Genomic DNA, 18,597 nt, shown 5'->3' with positions numbered 1-18,597 from the left:
TAGAATACTTTTTATTTACCCCTGTCGTCATGGAGTCACGGAGGAGCGCGCGTTACGCTATTCCGTGGTATATAGACACGTAGAACCATATTAAAAATTAAATGGCATGCAGTATATTTTAAACATATTCGCACAACAATACTATATTATTACTACATTATTTCATACCACAATTCTGACAAATTCAACGAACTATTTTGTTAAACGCGATGCGCGCTTCACGCGGACGTAGTCGCGGGCAACAGTTAGTGTATTATAAAACAAAGTCCCCAAAAGTGAATGTGATCGATTCCCTCAAAATCTATGGAATAGATTTTCATGCGGTTTCACCAATGGAGAGAGGGCTTCAAGAGGAAGGCTTACGGAACGGCTAAGCCGATTATGATGAGAGTTTCACTGGAAGTTTGCAGGGAGAACTTTGTGTCACACTGATTTCAACGCGGGCGAAGCCGCGGGCACAGCTAGTTATATATATTTGTATTATATACTATTGTAAAACACTAATTCAAATTAATGTTATAATGATGTATTTGAAGTTTGAAAACTTATAATTACTTATTTTTTTATTGGAGTACACCTACGAAGGTTTGAATTGAAATAGTCACCGCATAGTGGTTGAACGGGAGTTCAGAGTTTGTATTAGGAAACAATTTAATTAATTTTATGTCATGTCCGCCATTTTAGACTTCGAAATAACTGCCATTTTCGCAATCAACGTCCCAAAAATATAAATAACGACACTGATGTCGATTATTAGGTTTATATACCCCATTTCACCACCTAAAGGGTTGATTTTTTTGAAGTTTAGAATCGAAATGTCTGTTTAATATTGTTTCGCCATACAAATTATGAACCGCCATTTTACCCCTTTAGGCGTTGAATTTTGGAATATCATTCCTAATTCCTTATATCATAAGGGGAAACTGTGCAAAATTTCAGTATTTTAGGTCCTAGGGCTTGGGCTGGGCGTTGATGAGTGTGTCAGGACTTGTCTTTTTATATATAAAGAAGAAGATTATACAAAATGTCGTAATTACTTATTATTAATAATGAAACTATTTTGTTTCGACGTTCATGAAAATTAGCTATTATTAATGTTAGCAGATGAAAATGATTTTATTTTCAAAAAGTTAATCATCATCATCATCATCAACACTTCAGCCGATTGCAGTCCACTACCGGACATAGGCCTCCACAAGTTCGCGCCAAAAATGGCGTGAGCTTGTGTGTGTTGCCCATAGTCATCACGCTGGGCAGGCGGGTCGGTGACCGCAGGGCTGGCTTTGTCGCACTGAAGATGCTGCTGCCCGTCTTCGGCCTGTGGGGTGGCTATATTCTTTAATGCCATAGCCACACAGCTAACCACCAAAGTGGGTAACCAAAGTGAGTACTGACCAGAGCTTTTTGGCGGAATTGGTGGTAGGGTCGGGAACGCGCTTGCAATGCTTCTGGTATTGCAGGCGTCTGTAAGCTACGGCAAGCGCTTACCATCAGGTGAGCTGCACGCTTGCTTTCCGATCTAGTTACATAAAAAAAGCTAAGGGTTTTTCAAATACGCAGTTTTCTTTTTACGATTAAGTTACATGTATTAAACATACTTGTTAAGCAGCTACAATCGTGGCACTTTTCCTGCCAAATATTTCGGACGGTTCTCATTCTTTTGCACTATGTAATAAGATCTTTTCTTGCGTGATTTAGTTTAGTTGCTGATATGGATACGTCTAAATCCATGCAAATACGGACCCCACGGGCTGTTACTAAGTAAACAATGCACAAAAAGAAGTTATTTATTGTTCCGCGCACAGGTTGCTGGCTATTCCTGTTATTGAGTTACTATGACGTGATGTTTGTATGGATTTTAGAAATTCTTTTTTTTATTTGCAGGGAAATTTTTATCGGTGTATAAAAATGATTTATTTTTTACTAAAAATGTATTGTTTATAATGATTGAGTAATATTATTGTAAATATGTGATTTTCTGATAGCAATTATCGATTTGCTCAGAGTTAATTTGTAGAGTAGCTTGTCAAATATCAAAAGAATGACTAAGATACTGATTTCATGTCCCATTCAAATTTAAAGTTCTTGATAAATGCTAATATAGTATTAGATGTTTGGTTTGGCATTAGTTTTCGTTATCAAGTACAAAAGTACGTTAAGTTAAACCTTTGTTAACGGTCCGTCAACACATATATTTTGTGTACGTAGATTTATTTTAATTCTTAATTTAAAAATAACACTGCACAAAAGGGCTTAAATCTACTTAAGTTGGATTCACTAGAAACCAAGCTAAGTATGTAAATGATAGGGTGTTTGAGGGTGTATATCGTATATTTTTAACCCTCTTACAAAAAAGGAGGACGTAATCGATTAAATGTTTTAATTTTTTAATCGAGAGGACGTGTCATGTAGTCCCATCTAAATTTGATTGAGATCTGACAAGTACTTTTCGAGTTATATCTAATAATGCGTATTTACTTGATTATTTTTCGTCGAACTAAGTTGTCTTATAACACACAACTTTTCACTGTGTGTACCAATTTTGATGATTCTTATCTTAATCAACCCACATTGGAACAGCGTGGTGGATTAAGCTCTAATCCTTCTTCTACTTGAGGAAAGAGGTCTATGCCCACTGTTGGGCTATGCTAAAATAAATATTACCGGCTGAAGTGTAGCGTAGCGTATTTTAGTCAAAAACTGATGCTTACCATCTGGTCCCTTTTAAATTTGATCGAGATCTGATGATTACTTTTTGAATAAATAAATAAATAAATGCTTCACACTCGACGGTCCCAGTAGGATTTTCTCCTGTGTCTGGGGTCCGGAAGTAATGTTTGATAACTAAATCAAATCAAAAACAGCTTTATTCAAATAGGCTCCAAGAGCACTTTCGAATCGTCATTTTACAAATTGGAACTTTAAAAATAAATTATTATATTTGTAGAAGTAAAGCTACCACCGATTCGGAATGTAGATTCTGCAGAGAATAATCGGCAAGAAACTCCGTAACAAACAACGTAGTTATACGAAAATATACTCAAGTAAACGCGTATTTTTTGTCTTAATTTCAATGTAATTGAAGTCGGTTTTTTTTCGTTTACGAGCAAATAAAATTATTTTCTATAGTACATTTAATGTCGTATATTTTAAAATATCGATTGATATGTTTGATAAATGCGAGATGTATTTGTTTTATGGATCTCTTTGTTAAATTTAAAACATAAGAATAAAAAGCTGTATAAGATAGGTTCTTAAGAAAAGCTTAACCTAAAAAAACGAATGTGCGTTCGCCTCGCCAGATCACACTTTTCATAGCGCTCTCGTCATACATTCACAAGCTTACGATTCAAGTCAAGCGTGTTTCAAGATGTTTTACTTAAAATTGATCTTCACATTTTCATAAATTAATTATTTCAACACAAAAGAAACTCACTACCGCGATATATAAAAAAGTCATATAAAATTTAGATCGTAAAAACTTTTGGTATCTATAATGTGAGACTACTCAATGTATATTTATCACCGATAATCGTAACTTAAGAAAATGTTATGTCTTCATAAAAATGAACGTAGGTGTTTAAATCCGACACTCGATTCATTCGAAATTGCTTTCTTTAAAACTTTAGAAAATCGTAAATGAGATGCTTAGATTATTTTTTATTGATTATTACTAAATGCTCACGAATTGAAGTTATATAATTAGACTTAAATTCAAAAATCAAAATGAATAATTTCTCGTTTCAATCATAAGCGTTTTGTTAATTTCGTTTTTTATAAAGGTTCGTGTTTTAACATATTGTCATTCGTACAGGTCACTAATAATTTCAGATTATATCCAAGTACAGATAGGAGATCATAGCTATATTAATATAATAACCATTGCTGGGACTGCTTGGAGTATTGCGTTCCTGTGGTGAATATGGAGTGTTGACAGCGGGGTCAACATCAACTCCATACAGCTACATATTACAGGACATATTACAGGAGCAATAGCAAAGATATTTAGTTTTATTAGAACTGAATCTGTAACTGCTGTGTGGTTACGCAGTAAAGAATACAGCCACCCCCTCTCTTCCCATGGGTGTCGTAAGATGCGGCTAAGGGATAACACAGTTCCACTACTATCTTGGAACTTAAAAAGCCGACCGATGGCGGGGTAACCATCCAACTGCTGGCTTTGAAATACACAGGCCGAAAACGGGCAGCAGCGTCTTTGGTGCGACAAAGCCACCCCTGCGATGACCAACCCGCTTGCACAGCGTGGTGACAACGGGTAGCACACATGAGTTCACGCTATTTTTGGCGCGAACTTGTGGAGGCCTATATCCAGTAGTGGACTGCGATAGGCTGAAATGATTTTGAGTGATGAGTCTGAAGTTCGACTGCATCGATCATACACTTAGTTTTATTTAAAAACCATAAACTTATAGGTATATACGTCTAACTGTCATACAATTTTTAACATCAAACATAGTTAAAATATGAGTAAGTTTTCATGGTATTTCATGGCATCTCATGGTAACACATCCTTTTATCAAACACAAAGCACGGTCGCTCGAGCGTACCTTTATGTATTTTTGGAACATAAAAATATAATCCCGCGGAAGTTTATAACTTGTGTCGCGTTCCGAGGGCGAGTCATCAACATTTCAGCGGGCGCCTGCTGGGAGTCGACTCCGGTTGATTTATAAGTATTTTGATCTTGAAATTGTCTAGTCGTTGCTTATTTAAAATGTAAACACTGATCGATGTATTTCCCTAGTTCCGAGATTTATTTGAGGTAATTCTTTACTCATCAATATATATTTACGTTTGTAAGTAGCGGTAGAGACGACAAGCATTGATTTATTGTAAACGATACGAAACGATTATTATTTATCTGTGGTACTACAAATTTTGTTATTTTCGAGGTTTTATTTCATTCAATAATTCACGTGTTTACAATAGTTTTTCTAAACAATTTTTAACGTTTTGTTTTCATGTTATTTATAAAGTTTTTATTTTATGAATTGGTGGTAAAAATGAAGTGATTTTTTTGTTTAGAAGATTAAATTGGAAATGTACATGGTTTTTAAGATGTTACAGATGAATATTTTTTTATATTATTATCAACCAGCTGAAATTTATGACTTCGTTTCGCTGCTTTCTCCGTGTTTGTAATTCGTTACGACTTCAGTGCAATTGTTTATGGAGTAACACTCTGCTTTTAGATGATTTATCGAGTTGAAAATCACCTACAATAGACTTTGATGAAGGCTTCTAGAATCACAACTCTAAAGCGAAATCGCGAGGGACGTTATGTATCCGTAAAATTGTTCGTCGCTGAAGTCAAATGACTTCAAATAATATAAATAAATATGTTTGACGGAGAGTCTAGCGTACAACCTATCAGATTGTAAGTGTCTGCAACGCCGGAAGCTTCACCGGTACATTATCGACCCCTACCCTCGACCCTCGATACTCTGAATGAATCGCGTAGTAATTTGCTATCCTCTATTAAAAAGCAATGAAACTGAACTAATTTCAACGACGCGTTAGCGCAGCGGTCACAGCACTGGCTGTTGCGCTGGCGTTCGCGCTTTCGATCCCCGCTCATGACAAACATTTGTATTGGCCATATAGATATTTATCGAGGTTTCCGGAACGCCGACACAGGAAATATTTCTAATAGGGACCGTTAATTGTGAAGCGTTTATTGGTCATCATTTCATTATTTTGGGATAGCCATCGATTTGGATCTCTACTAGCAATAACTAATGAAGCTTCAGGAAGAAATTGAGATTAAACTTCTGGAATTGATTATTAGAATTGGAATAGTCTTTCATCGTAATGACGCCAGACTGCACATATTTGGCCACAAATCAAAGCCGAGAGAGTTTGATCAGGAAGTGTTAATGCATTCGTATCCTTGCACCCTAAGATTTTTATTTGTTATGGTCGCTTCTGAATTTAATAGTCAGTGTTAGGTTAATACCAAGAGAGGACCTACGTAGATACTACGTAAGAGAAGGACTGTGTACGTTTGTAACCTACGAAATTTAATGCATGTAATATAGGTAAATCAAGTAGCCAATCAAGTAGACAATCGAATCCGTGGAAGGTGTGAATATGAAAAAATATAACACATTCTATTCATTCCTTGAAAATATCTATTCTGTTACAAATAAAATTCTTAAAACTAAATGAATGTTTCATATAGGTATGTATACGAAACAAAAAAAAATGATAGCAAAAAATCGCTACATTTATTTAAAAATTTCAGGGTAAATTATTAAGTTATTATTTATTTTATTCACTACATAAATATCACACACACATACGTACTACACAAAATATCGTCGTTATTTCAGTTTCTAAGAATATACAAATAAATATTTTTTTTATGTAAAAGAAAACATAGACATATGGTTTAAATACGATTGTTATTAAAAATATAGTACCCATGTAAACTAGACGAATATAATTAATTTAAAATATAAGTTTGAACATTAAACAAAATATTCATGTTTGTATAAAATACATGGTAGTGTGTGTAATGTTTTTTTTATTGAGTTAATGTATTTTTATGCATAATTAAAAAATATATCAGCATTCTGCATTCCTTCTCAGTATAAACTATAAGTGTGCGAAAGTTCATACTCCTCCGTCCGAGCAATTTTCGTAAAAATGGGTTCAAACTTTTATCTTCACATATTATATACCTATATAGATATTTCCGTAGTTTTACGTTAAATATTTATAGTTTTTACACGAAAAACTACGACGCACCTGGTTTTATTTATTTACAAAATAAATTTATGACCGTATTTTAATTAAACTTAATTTAGAGTATTAAAACTAATTAATTATCAATAAAACAATAAATTTCCATAATTAATTCGGTTTCGGTAAATATATTGTCTATTGATTAATTTGATGAGTTTTATTTATAACCAATAATAAAGCGATTCATCTTGACCGGTTAAATATACAAAAAGTTTACTAGATTAAGTAAATATTTAAATAAGTAATGGTACAACTTCGATCGACAATTATACAGTTAGTCAGAAAATGCTTATAAGTTTGTTAAACTATAAACTACTAACTGACCTGGCGAACTTCGTACCGCCTTATTTGAATATAATAATTATATATATCGAAATAATATATAGCCTATCTATCAAATTGGATCAAACTGTACACAGTGTGCAAATTTGATTGAAATTGGTTAAATAGGTTAGGAGTCCATCACAGAAAAACCACGTGAAGCGTAGTTTATGAATATAAAGATACTTACTTAGTATATTAATATTAGATAAACTTTTAAATAATATATTTACTAATTGTATTTATTGTTAGAAAAAATAAATAAATTATATTATTAAATTATCCACATTACCTGTAACAACATCAAACGAAGCAGCATGCTGAAAAATCACCCAACACATTCACAACACAGCACATACGAAAATCAATTTTCATCACAGAAAGATTTCACCAAAAAAGTCCTATTCAATCGATCCTATATAATTTAAAGATACTGGTATATTTCTTTATGTTAAATAAAAAAAAAAATATCGGAAATGTCAAAATGCGCGTTTAATTTTCAAATCGCTGTCAGTCGCGCGTGCTGGCTGTCTGCGCGTGCGTCGGGCACTGCGTCCGGGCTGCACGGTTTGCGCATACACTGCTATTGAACTTAGCTGAAGAGCTTTCGCAATTGTTTCACGATTTACGACTGCACCGATAAAATGCTAATATTGGTACCGTTACGGATGTTAATATTGTTCGATATGTAATAATTACGTCTTAATATTATTGAAAATTATATAATTTTCAATAATATTAAGACGTAACGCTGATTATAACGGTACTTACTAGCACGTCATTTGAATTTAATTATGTAAATAGTTAATATTTTTTAAATATTTATAACCTAAGAAAATATTACACGATTAATAATTATATTAATTTGCTTACTTAACAAAAAGAAGGAATTTTTAGTCGTTTTGAGATGTTTCATTGTTCTTTCTACCTACGTGGTTGTTGAAACCGTTGTTATATGACTCATTTGAATCGAACCACTTGAGAAAATTAAAAAAAATATATACAAAAAAGACAACAATAGAATAGAGACTTTTAATAAAGGACAAATAGCCAAGAACCCCATTGCTTCATTCAGATAATTCGACACACCATAACAAACACTTTGTACCGATAAGGCGTCAAGATTCTGTAGCCGTAAATCTTTGTAAAACCATTATGAACAAAAACGACATATTTTTCAAAGCCCGCGTGATATAACCTAATATTAACACGTGGTACACTAGTCCTACGTCCTCCGGTATGTACTTACCATCGCTTCAATGAGAAACACACGCGTTCCTAAAGTTTCTTGAAACAGAGAACATATTGCTTTTAGGGCAAATTGACAGATATTCTAGTTACCTTTGCAGTCAAAGACAGTCAAGGTACCGCTTCGCAATCAATAGTTAATGACTTTCGTGATCTTACTTCACATCTCGTAACAATCACTCGCAGGTATGTTCTAAGATGGATTTGCAAGTAAAAGCACAAATTGTACCCCTTTTAAGCGTCCATTGTTTAAATACGGTCCAGAGCAAGTCCGAGGGTTATTATACTTGATCGTATTGTCCAACTGCTTATTATTTGAAGTCTTGTAACTTTGATTTCTATTGCTTTATATTAAGGTGCTTTTTTTAAAATCTGTCAGGTAGTTTGCTTTGAATATTTGCACTTGACTTGTAAGCCTTATAATTGCTTCGAGCCACCGATTTTACAAATTGAATGTGTAAATTTTAAACAAATAGATGTGTTAGCTGCGTGCATCAAGTTGAAGATAAAATTATTTTAAAAAAAGAAGGTGATTTTTAGTTTTGGCGCTGTCGCAATCTTGTATTTAATGTTACGACAAAACAAAATCGAAATTAATTATTAGATTGCTTAGCATGCTTATTAACTACACATGCTTTAATAATAAAAAAATCTACACAACTTGTCTTATTTAACACCACATTATACTTATAAGAATAATAATTGTGTTTGCTTGCAAACGAAAAAAGACCGACTTCCATTACATCAAGAAGTAATTTAACGTAAATAGACGAAAATTAGTCAAGGAAATCCGTTACGTTATCAAATATTACTGAAAGTATTATCGAAATCGGTTTACCCAGTAATAAGTTCTGAAGTGACATACACAAAAAAAAGTACACACAATTTTTCGGAAGTTGGCTAAAAAAATTTTGTAACTACCTATATAATTGAATTACTAACTAGATTTTAATCTATTAAAATACAACCATGATTGTTTACTTCTAAAAAGTACACTTTCATTTCTAATTGCACGTTGCAAAGTAGATTCTGATTAGCTATCACACCGACCTCGTGCGTGTATCGTTGTGTACCTAGTCTAAAGAAAATCTAACTGCCAAAACTCAGGCATTGAAGAGAGTAAGCCGTTACGTCACATCTAAATAGCGCCTGTTTGTATCAGGCTTACGATCGCTTATCACAAAGATGAAGCATTGGTGTCATCTCTGTGTATTCCTGGTAACTACTATCATACGCACAGCCAATAGGTAATACTTAATTTCGTCTTTTTGCTATGATCATGTATAGTGATGCTTTCTGTAACTTCTTCTTTGAATTTACGTTTATCACTAGTAACTTTAGATTTCTGCTTCAAATATATCTGAATATTTCTAAAATTAAATTTACTATTGATATCTGGTTAATTGCCGAGAATTTTAAATTATATAACTAATCTCGTTACGCTAAAATTGTTCGTCGATTATAATTTATTTAAAGTCTGAAGCACTTGTACACTTAGTATTACACAGTATTACGAAAATCCATTTTAAATGTGTAGTTTACTAATTTAGTCTGTCATGTAACATGTTTACATATGGACAGATTTCCCCCGCGAAATCATTAGATATTAGATAGTTAGCAAAAGGACCCAGTTTCGTTTGTGTTGTAATAACGACTGTGGGGTGTGGTACAATTTTTGATTCAATGTTAGAGGTATTAGATGTGCTATTTGGGGTTAAACTTTTATCCTAATAATAATTTGACATTGTATACTTAGTCACTGCTTTATCTGCTAGATAAATTATCATTTCATAGGCTGTAAGCAAGTATTCTAATATAAAATTATCTAACCGAAATCTGTCTGTCTACAGTATATCTAATATATAAAATCCTCGTGTCACAGTTTTCGTTGCCATACTCCTCCGAAACGGCTTGACCGATTTTGATGAAATTTTGTGGGCATATCGGGTAGGTCTGAGAATCGGCCAACATCTATTTTTCATACTCCTAAGTTAAAAGGGGGGGGGGGGGATTAAGCGGGTTAGTAACATATATGGCAAAGAAACGTTTGCGGGGTCAGCTAGTATGTTATATATGTTTATAAGGGCGTCTGTATTCATAGATAATTCAAGACAATGTACCGACCACGTTAGATTTCAATGGTTCATAAAATAAGAAATTGAGAGATCTTCACAGGATATGAACTACTTCGTTTGAGATTATTATTCATAATTCTACCATTCTCACATAGTTAAAACCAACTGTAAACCAATAGGCCACGCGATAGCTGAGTATGACCAAAAATTCTGCATTACATTCTAACAAACATTTTAAATAATCGATAATATTAAAGAATCTCTTTTAGTTGAAATACCCTATATAGTTTTATTCCTTATTATTTAAATAACTTCAAAAGTAATTTTGACAATAAGCTAATGGTCATGCGAAAACAGAACGATGATTGCAAATTACTTTAACTTCAGTTCATATTCTTTCCCTTAATAACATTTAAAAAAAAAAGGCTATAGATAATAAATAAATTAAAATAAATTACTTTTTACGTAATAATAAAAAACGCTTTTCGATCGTAAATTAATAACTATTTGACAATTTCGAATACATTGATACCTACTTGTTGAATTTGTCACAATCGTTCGTCTCAGCGGATTCGTCGTGGAATGAATTATTCATTAAAGTATGAAGTTTCGACGTCAAATGGCTAATGTATGAAATTGTCTGATGCTATCACGAGATTTGTTATACTCAAGCGGTATTTATATGCTGCATTCGAAACTAATGAGCCGAGGAGTAATGTATCAACAGGATCTCGACAATGCATGTTCTTTTGTAACTTATATTTAAGGTTGTACTAGTTTTATTAAAATGTTCGAAAATTATAAAGTTATATTATTTAATTATATAGAATAAATAATTTTGAAGAATAGGTGTAAAGAACTGCTTATTCTTACGTTTAAAATTCATACACGGTAGTCTGTTTCTAAACATAATACTTGTGTCTTGACAAATAGTAATCTGATATAGATATTTTTTCACAATAAATGAACAGTGACGGGATGACAGGGGACGGGCAGAAGCGTCTTCGGTGCGGCAAAGCCGGCCCTGCTGTTACTTACCCGCCTGCCCAGCGTGGTGACTATGGGCAAAACACATGTGTTCACGCCATTTTTGGTGCGAATTTGTGGAGGCCTATGTCCAGCAGTGGACTGCGATAGGCTGAAGTGATGAAATGAACGTATGCGTAGTACATATATATATATATATATATATATATATATATATATATATATATATATATAAGTAGCGACATACTAAACCCAGATAGTGTCGAAATCGGATCCAAAAGCCCTGAAACAGAAAGCACGGTCATTGCAAAATGCGTCACCGTTCTAATTCTTAGTAGGTTGGATTTTTCCTTACTACGTTTGAACTTAACAAACGAATTGATTACCGTTGAAAATGTACCGTTAACAATATTTATTACCTTTAACAATAAGTACTCGATCACAAAATAAAATACAAAGAAATACCAATGTGACTTAATAAAGGAATATCTTCGCTTGCCAATGTTTCTCATCAAACAATTTCCCTGTCAATAAATATTTAGTATTAAGTAAGCCAACATGTTTACTTCATATTGTGCTGTCAGAGAATACGATGTTCACGTCTGCTGTCCAACTCAATATGTGTTCATGGTTTCGTTGTTTATGGTCTAACATTTTTGTTATTATCTAATAGTAATAAATCTATAGTAATAATAATAATCTAATAGTGATAGTTTCCTAAATAAAAATAAAAAGTGTGTGTGTGTGTGTGTGTACGCACGTAAGAAGTTATACTTTATTGGCTATCTAACTTCACGTTGCTAACTTCTTTACATCACTTCTTCTTTATATGCACATTGTACGTGTATGTGATTAGTTCTTAAGTTGTGGATTGTAAATATGTATAAATGTCCTGCTCAAAATTTCGAGAATCCCAGCTGGAAAAGTACCTTGACCTCACAGAAGATCACAGCTAAATAATATAGTGACCAACAAAGCTGCTACTGCTTTCAAGCAGTGTTGTGTTCCTGAGGTAAGTAAGGTGACCAGAGCTTCTTGGGATCGGAGTGTTGGGGGTAGGGTCGCTTAAACGCGCGTCGGGTAAACGCGCTTGCAATGGTTCTGGAGTTGCAGGCTACGGTGATCGCTTACCATCAGATGAGTCGTACGCTTGTTTACCGACTTAGTTGCATAAAAATAAAACGTCAAACTGTATGCAAAATATCAAAACACCACGTAAAACCGCCAGTTTCATATAGTAGATAATATAAAGCAGTCGTTATAAGAAATTATAGGCCTAAGACGTTAAAGGTCTGAACTCATTAGAGCTTGAGTACCTATGTCTGATAAGTTATTACTTAATTACTAGCACCTTAAACACCGCACTTAATACGTTCGCTTTATCACCTGAACTGCTACTTAGAGTAACGTATAAAGACAATTGTTGGGTATAATAAAAGCTATCATACACTTATTAAAAAAAAATATTTTATTCATTCATTTAGTCATTGTATGCTACCATATCGATGGTGTAATGGTGTAATGATGGTGTAAGTGTCCACACACCGGCGATTGCGGGTTCGATTCTCGCTCGGCGTTTTATTGTATTTATACAAATATTTTTTCACCATGGTTCGAAGAGCACGTTAAACAGTCGGTCCCTGTTGATATCATAAACACCTGATAGCGATCGTTACTGATAGTAGGGAATATATCCGCTAACCTAATGTGGAGCAGCGTGGTAGACTAAGCTCCGATCCTTTTTCTATACGAAGAAAGAAGCCTATGCCCAGCAGTGGGACATTACAGGTATAAACGTCTGATATCATTTGGTTTAGTAGAAAAATCCTGCATATTTTGACAGAAAAGTTTGGAAAATAGCTGTTGATTATAATTTTTTATTCAAGCGTAAATAAAATAAGCAATAGGAAAGCAATTAGTAATTGGAATTGAAATCAACATTAATATGTAACTCCTTCTAGTTACGGTATATAAATCTAGAATATTAAATTGTTTTAAAATGTTATTTAAGTTTAAATTAAGTTTTACGTTTAGTTTCCTCAATTGTTGTCAGTAGTTGCCAAGTTCATCGCTTGAAAATACAAACAAAGGAAATGTTATTAAAACGTTTACAGGAATGCATATGTTTTTGTACTTATTTCTGTATCGACGATTCTTACACTGGTTGTTGCAGGGCTTGCGAACGATTTAAAAATATAAAGTTATTCTTAAGCCGTCATGTCAGAATTTTTGAAATTCGATAACTGTTGAAAATAAAATAAAATAAAACATTTGTACAATGTGTGTTACATTATTTCTAGAGAAACAGTCAGAGAGAAACATAAATCATTTTGTCAATCGTTGGGATATAGGCCTACACAAGTTTACGCCAAAAATAACGTGAACTCATGTGTTTTGCCCATAGTCACCACGATGGGCAAGCGGATTGGTGATCGTGATATATTTAATAATAATAATATTAACTGTTAATCATTATAAGTTTTAAGACGAAAATTATGCAAAGATAAAAAATTTACATAGAATTCTGACGCAAAAGAAGACAGCATGGAGCATCAATTTTCAATGTTAGTAGTTTCAATTCTAAATAGTACAAACCATTTATTAGCCTGACAAAATTAAGTAGGTTGTATTGTAAATAAAAAGCACTATAATTGATTTATGGTACGCTCTTCTTTTTATTAGATATTTAACATTTGCAGATCGTGCAGCGAAGAGATATTCGGTTAAATAACACACTAACTAACAAACAAGCGTACTGATTACAGAATGGTAGGTGATTACCGTGGCTTATACACACCAGCAATACCAGAAACATTGCAAACGCGTTGACGACCCTACCCCTAATCCCACCAGAAACTCTGATCACCTTACTCACCATAGGAGCATTACTTCTTATACAGTATTATTTAGCTGTGATGTAAGATAAAGGTACTTCCCCAGTCTGATTGCTCCCGATTTTGGGCAGGATATTCCCTGCTGACACCGAGTTGGCGCAACGGTTACAGCCAAGGATTGTACCTGTTGCATTGGCGGTTGCGGGTTCGATCCCCGCACATGACAAACATTTGTATTGGCCGTACAGGTGTGTGCGGTGTTTATTCGCCAACCCGCATTGGAGCAGCGTGGTGGATTAAGCTCTGATCCTTCTCCTACATGGAAAGAGGCCTATGCCCAGTAGTGGGATATTACAGGCTGAAGCGAATTCCCTGCTGTGCTCTACCTCAGTTTATAGTAATTAAAATGAACAAAAACGAGCCAAACTGTGTAGAGTGAGTAGTTAATCTTACCGCCTAATAATTTCTCCCATTAAAATGATCCGTAACTCAAATATTATCAAACCGTTAAGTGCTTTTAAACAACTGTGTTAAAAATAATTTATGTTATTTTTTTCTATAAATCTTTAAGGTCGGTCACAATGTACAATTTATTGTGTCGTGGGCATGATATATTATTTTCTTAAATAGAACTAGCAAGCGATATAGTTTCCCTTTGGTATGAATTAGAAACGTTAATCACTTTATAGGGTTCCGTGATAAAAGAATGAAAAAATTATTGTTACGGTACCTTGTAACGTAACTTTGTCTGCCACAGGACTCAATTTTTAAAAATTATTCGGATAGAATAGAACTATATTTATTCACACTCAACGGCCCCCAGTAGGATTTTCTCCTGTGTTGGGGGTCCGGAAACACACAATACAGAAGTACAACGCCCAGACCACGACAAACATCTATATGGCTGATACAAATATCTGTCGTGACAGCCAGCCAGTCAGCCCAACAGCCAGTTCTATGACCGCTACGCCAACGCGTCATCAATATTTACAGAATATTTTTTTTTATGTCACTAAGTCGGCAAACAAGTGTACGGTTCACATGATGGTAAGCGATTACCGTAGCTTATAGACACCTGCAACACCAGAAGCATCGCAAGCGCGTTGCCGACCCAATCTCCAATCCCCCCAGGAGCTCTGGTCACCTTACTCACCAACAGGAACACAATACTGCTTGAAAACTGTTGCTGTGTTCTTCTGCAAGGTCGAGGTACTACCCCATTCGGGCTGCTCCATATTTTGAGCAGGAAATTCCTGCTGTGCCCTACCTCAGTCAGTAGTTATTTACAGAATATTTATCATTATGTAGTTATTCTACGGGGAAAGTAAATGGCTATTTGATAATAATCTTGTGCGTTGGTTCAGCCATGGTCAGCAGATTTGTATGAGTTACTTTTTGCTATTCTCTTCGTGAACCAAAGTTAACATGTATTCGTTACATTTTCCACAATCACTATATTTGGGACTTTATCGTCGAACTTATGATAGCCCCAACCTTGATTCCAATACTTGCTTTTGCTGAAAAATATGCACTAATAAGACCTCGTTTTTTTGACCTAAAAAAATTGTTGTTCTAAATATTTTCTCACGCTTGACCAATTTCTTATTTAGGTATAAATTTTCTATTATAATATGACATTTTGAGTCCAGATTTTGTAATAATAATAAAAACGATTTAAACATTTCTTATATTTTGACTAAAATGTGTTTTTTTATTTTTAATGATTTACGTTTTTTTACGAAAATAGTCTCTAAAGAAACGAAATGATTTTTCTGTTTATTCATGTTGTTTTCAAAGTAACACATTTTTTTACGTCCAAAATACGGACCGATTTAATTTGTAAGCCCAACATTTTTTTCGCTTTAATATCTACGTGTAACGTGTAAGTGGAAATTGGAATACTGGAACATGAAATCAAACAATAATAATAATAGAATAGAATAAGGGGAAGGTGATGATTTCAAAATTTCTAATTTACCCTTTTTTAACCGTTTAAGAAAAATTGTTTTATAGAAAATGTTGTCAACGTGTGAATGTATTTACTTAATATTAATATATTTAACATTCTGTTCAAAGTCATTGAACTAATTTCAATGTTATGAAAACATTTACAGCTATTTGCATAATCTTCGAACTAATAATATAAATACATTTGTTGCTTGTTCTAAAGTGTATATATTATAGAAGGTTAAGTGTAAAGTGGTAGAGTAATAGCTACACTATATAATTACACATATTAATATAATACACTATATAATTATGTAACTGTATCAAACACATTTTTTTATGGTCACTCTAATGTTTCTCGAGGTTACACTCGCGTCGAGATATGACTATTATTCTATATTAATAATTATTACGGTACAATTGTTGAGTGATTGTGATTAAAAAATATTACATTTACAAAATAAGAAAATGTTAAAAAGAATCTAGGGGTCTCTCTCAAGTATAAGATTACAAATGAGATTATCCGCGAAAAGACAAAGCCCACAAAACTAGCAAGTTGTAGTGGAGAGGTCACCTGTGTCGCAGGACCGATGGTCGCTAGAGTTTGAGAGCTATTTTGGATTGAAGACCGTGTATAGGCAAACGCAGTGTATGATATCCTCCAATTAGTGCGTTTACACAAACAAACAAACGACTTTTCAGCATTATAACGTTGGTATATAAAACAAACATATCTGAATGTAGATAACATATACATTAATATATAAATTGTGTAACCAAATATTTAATACCATTAAACATTCTTTTTTTAATTTTGGATCACGAATGAATTCGCAATCCTGACAGGACGTTTAATAAGAAATGAAGAAAAAAACGATCAACCGAAAAATTTTGAAACACAAAGAGAACATCGATCAACATTCAACTATTTGTCACTGAGTCGAGATTTACGTGCCCACCGCCAAGATCAAAGGTAGCGCTCGTTCCTACGAACAAAATCAAAAGCATTTAGTTTTAAATGCCGCACACGTAAAAATGATGTAAGGCCGCCCGCATATGACAAGATTAGGTGTTGACAGTAATTAAATGAATAATCTATTAAAAATCTAAATATTGTATTCGTTTTATTTTCTTTTAATTACATTATTTATAAATGACTAGCTTTTAGCCGCGGCTTCACTCGCATTGATTTTTTTTTAATAAAAAGTTACTTCTAATACCTCCGAAAATATGTGTACAAAGTTTCATGATGATCGGTAACGTAGTTTTCGCGTGAAAGCGTAACAAACAAACTTACATTCACATTTATAATATTAGTAGGGATTATTAAGGTTAATTTTATTTACGGTGAATAAAAAGTCAGAAAACTAATAATAATAAAAAATAGATTTATATACGTCATACGAGATTTATAATAATCAATTTGACCTTTAGTTTTTTTTTATTGTGTTTATTGGATCTTTCATACATTAATAAGTACTAAACTAAAGATATAATTCTTATATTTTCTCACATATTTTATATATATTTTTAAATATAACATTTTTAATCGCCCAGTCGACAAGCAGCCTAACTAACTTGTACAACAGTGAACGTGATGTGATTGCAAGCGGTCGCATTTTTATTTATTATGGATTAGTTGGATTTAATGTATCGATTTTATTTTCGACACTGTATTCGGTTCCCTGGGAAGATTAAGTTGGAATTTTAAACCCGTTAAAGCCAACTAATTTAGACTATCCGGTACACGAGACACGTGTTATTCACTTAGTTAATGGATATCTTGAGGAATTTGGCGATAGTTTATTGTGCGCTGTCCACACTTAAGTGTATTTTATTGTTATAAAATGAAACAGTATTAAATCTTACGATAGAAGGAGATAACAATGTATTCACCTTACTATAAGTATATGTGGTGTTAGTATAAGAACTACGGGTATTAAAGAGTAACAACAAGTCTTCCTTTTGGTTTTTCTCAGTTCAATTAATTCAATGACAGCTTTTATAATTGAAAATAATGTGTTTCCATTTTTTTTTTACAAATTACAACAGTGACTAATTTATAAATAATTTACACAACAATAAATATGCCAACACATTGTTGTAATGTGTGGCGATCTCGTTTTGAGTTTTACTCGATAATACAGCTGACGTCACTACTACTTTTGTATTAAAACACAGTTAAATTATTTTAAAGAATAATTACGGAGTTTCTTGGCGATTTAATTACAACTTTAGTTTGTAAGATGACGAGTCGAAGTTGCTTTTTTGATTTTGATTCACTATTGTTTAGCGTTACCGAAGATACTTTCATTCATATCAATGAAGCTATAAGTACTTATGATTCTAGGTTTGAGATTATAGAGAACTTTGGTTATATGTTGTTTTATACTCTGTCTATCTAGACTATACGACAT

The 18,597-nt window shown here is 33.4% G+C and overlaps 1 long non-coding RNA gene across 1 annotated transcript; it reads right to left on the bottom strand.

Annotated features, from left to right (window-relative positions):
- Positions 1-1,290: 1,290 nt before the first annotated feature.
- On the bottom strand, positions 1,291-12,439 carry LOC123659188. Its single transcript, XR_006743995.1, has 3 exons — positions 12,426-12,439; positions 9,667-9,672; positions 1,291-1,400 (listed from the first exon to the last, which is right to left on the bottom strand). It is a non-coding gene; the product is annotated as an uncharacterized LOC123659188 (long non-coding RNA).
- Positions 12,440-18,597: the final 6,158 nt, after the last annotated feature.

Source organism: Melitaea cinxia, chromosome 13, assembly GCF_905220565.1.
Source record: "Melitaea cinxia chromosome 13, ilMelCinx1.1, whole genome shotgun sequence".
NCBI classification, from domain to species: Eukaryota; Metazoa; Arthropoda; class Insecta; order Lepidoptera; family Nymphalidae; genus Melitaea; species Melitaea cinxia.
The sequence above is the reverse complement of the archived record's forward strand: the minus strand, read 5'-3'. Positions and strand labels throughout refer to the sequence as shown.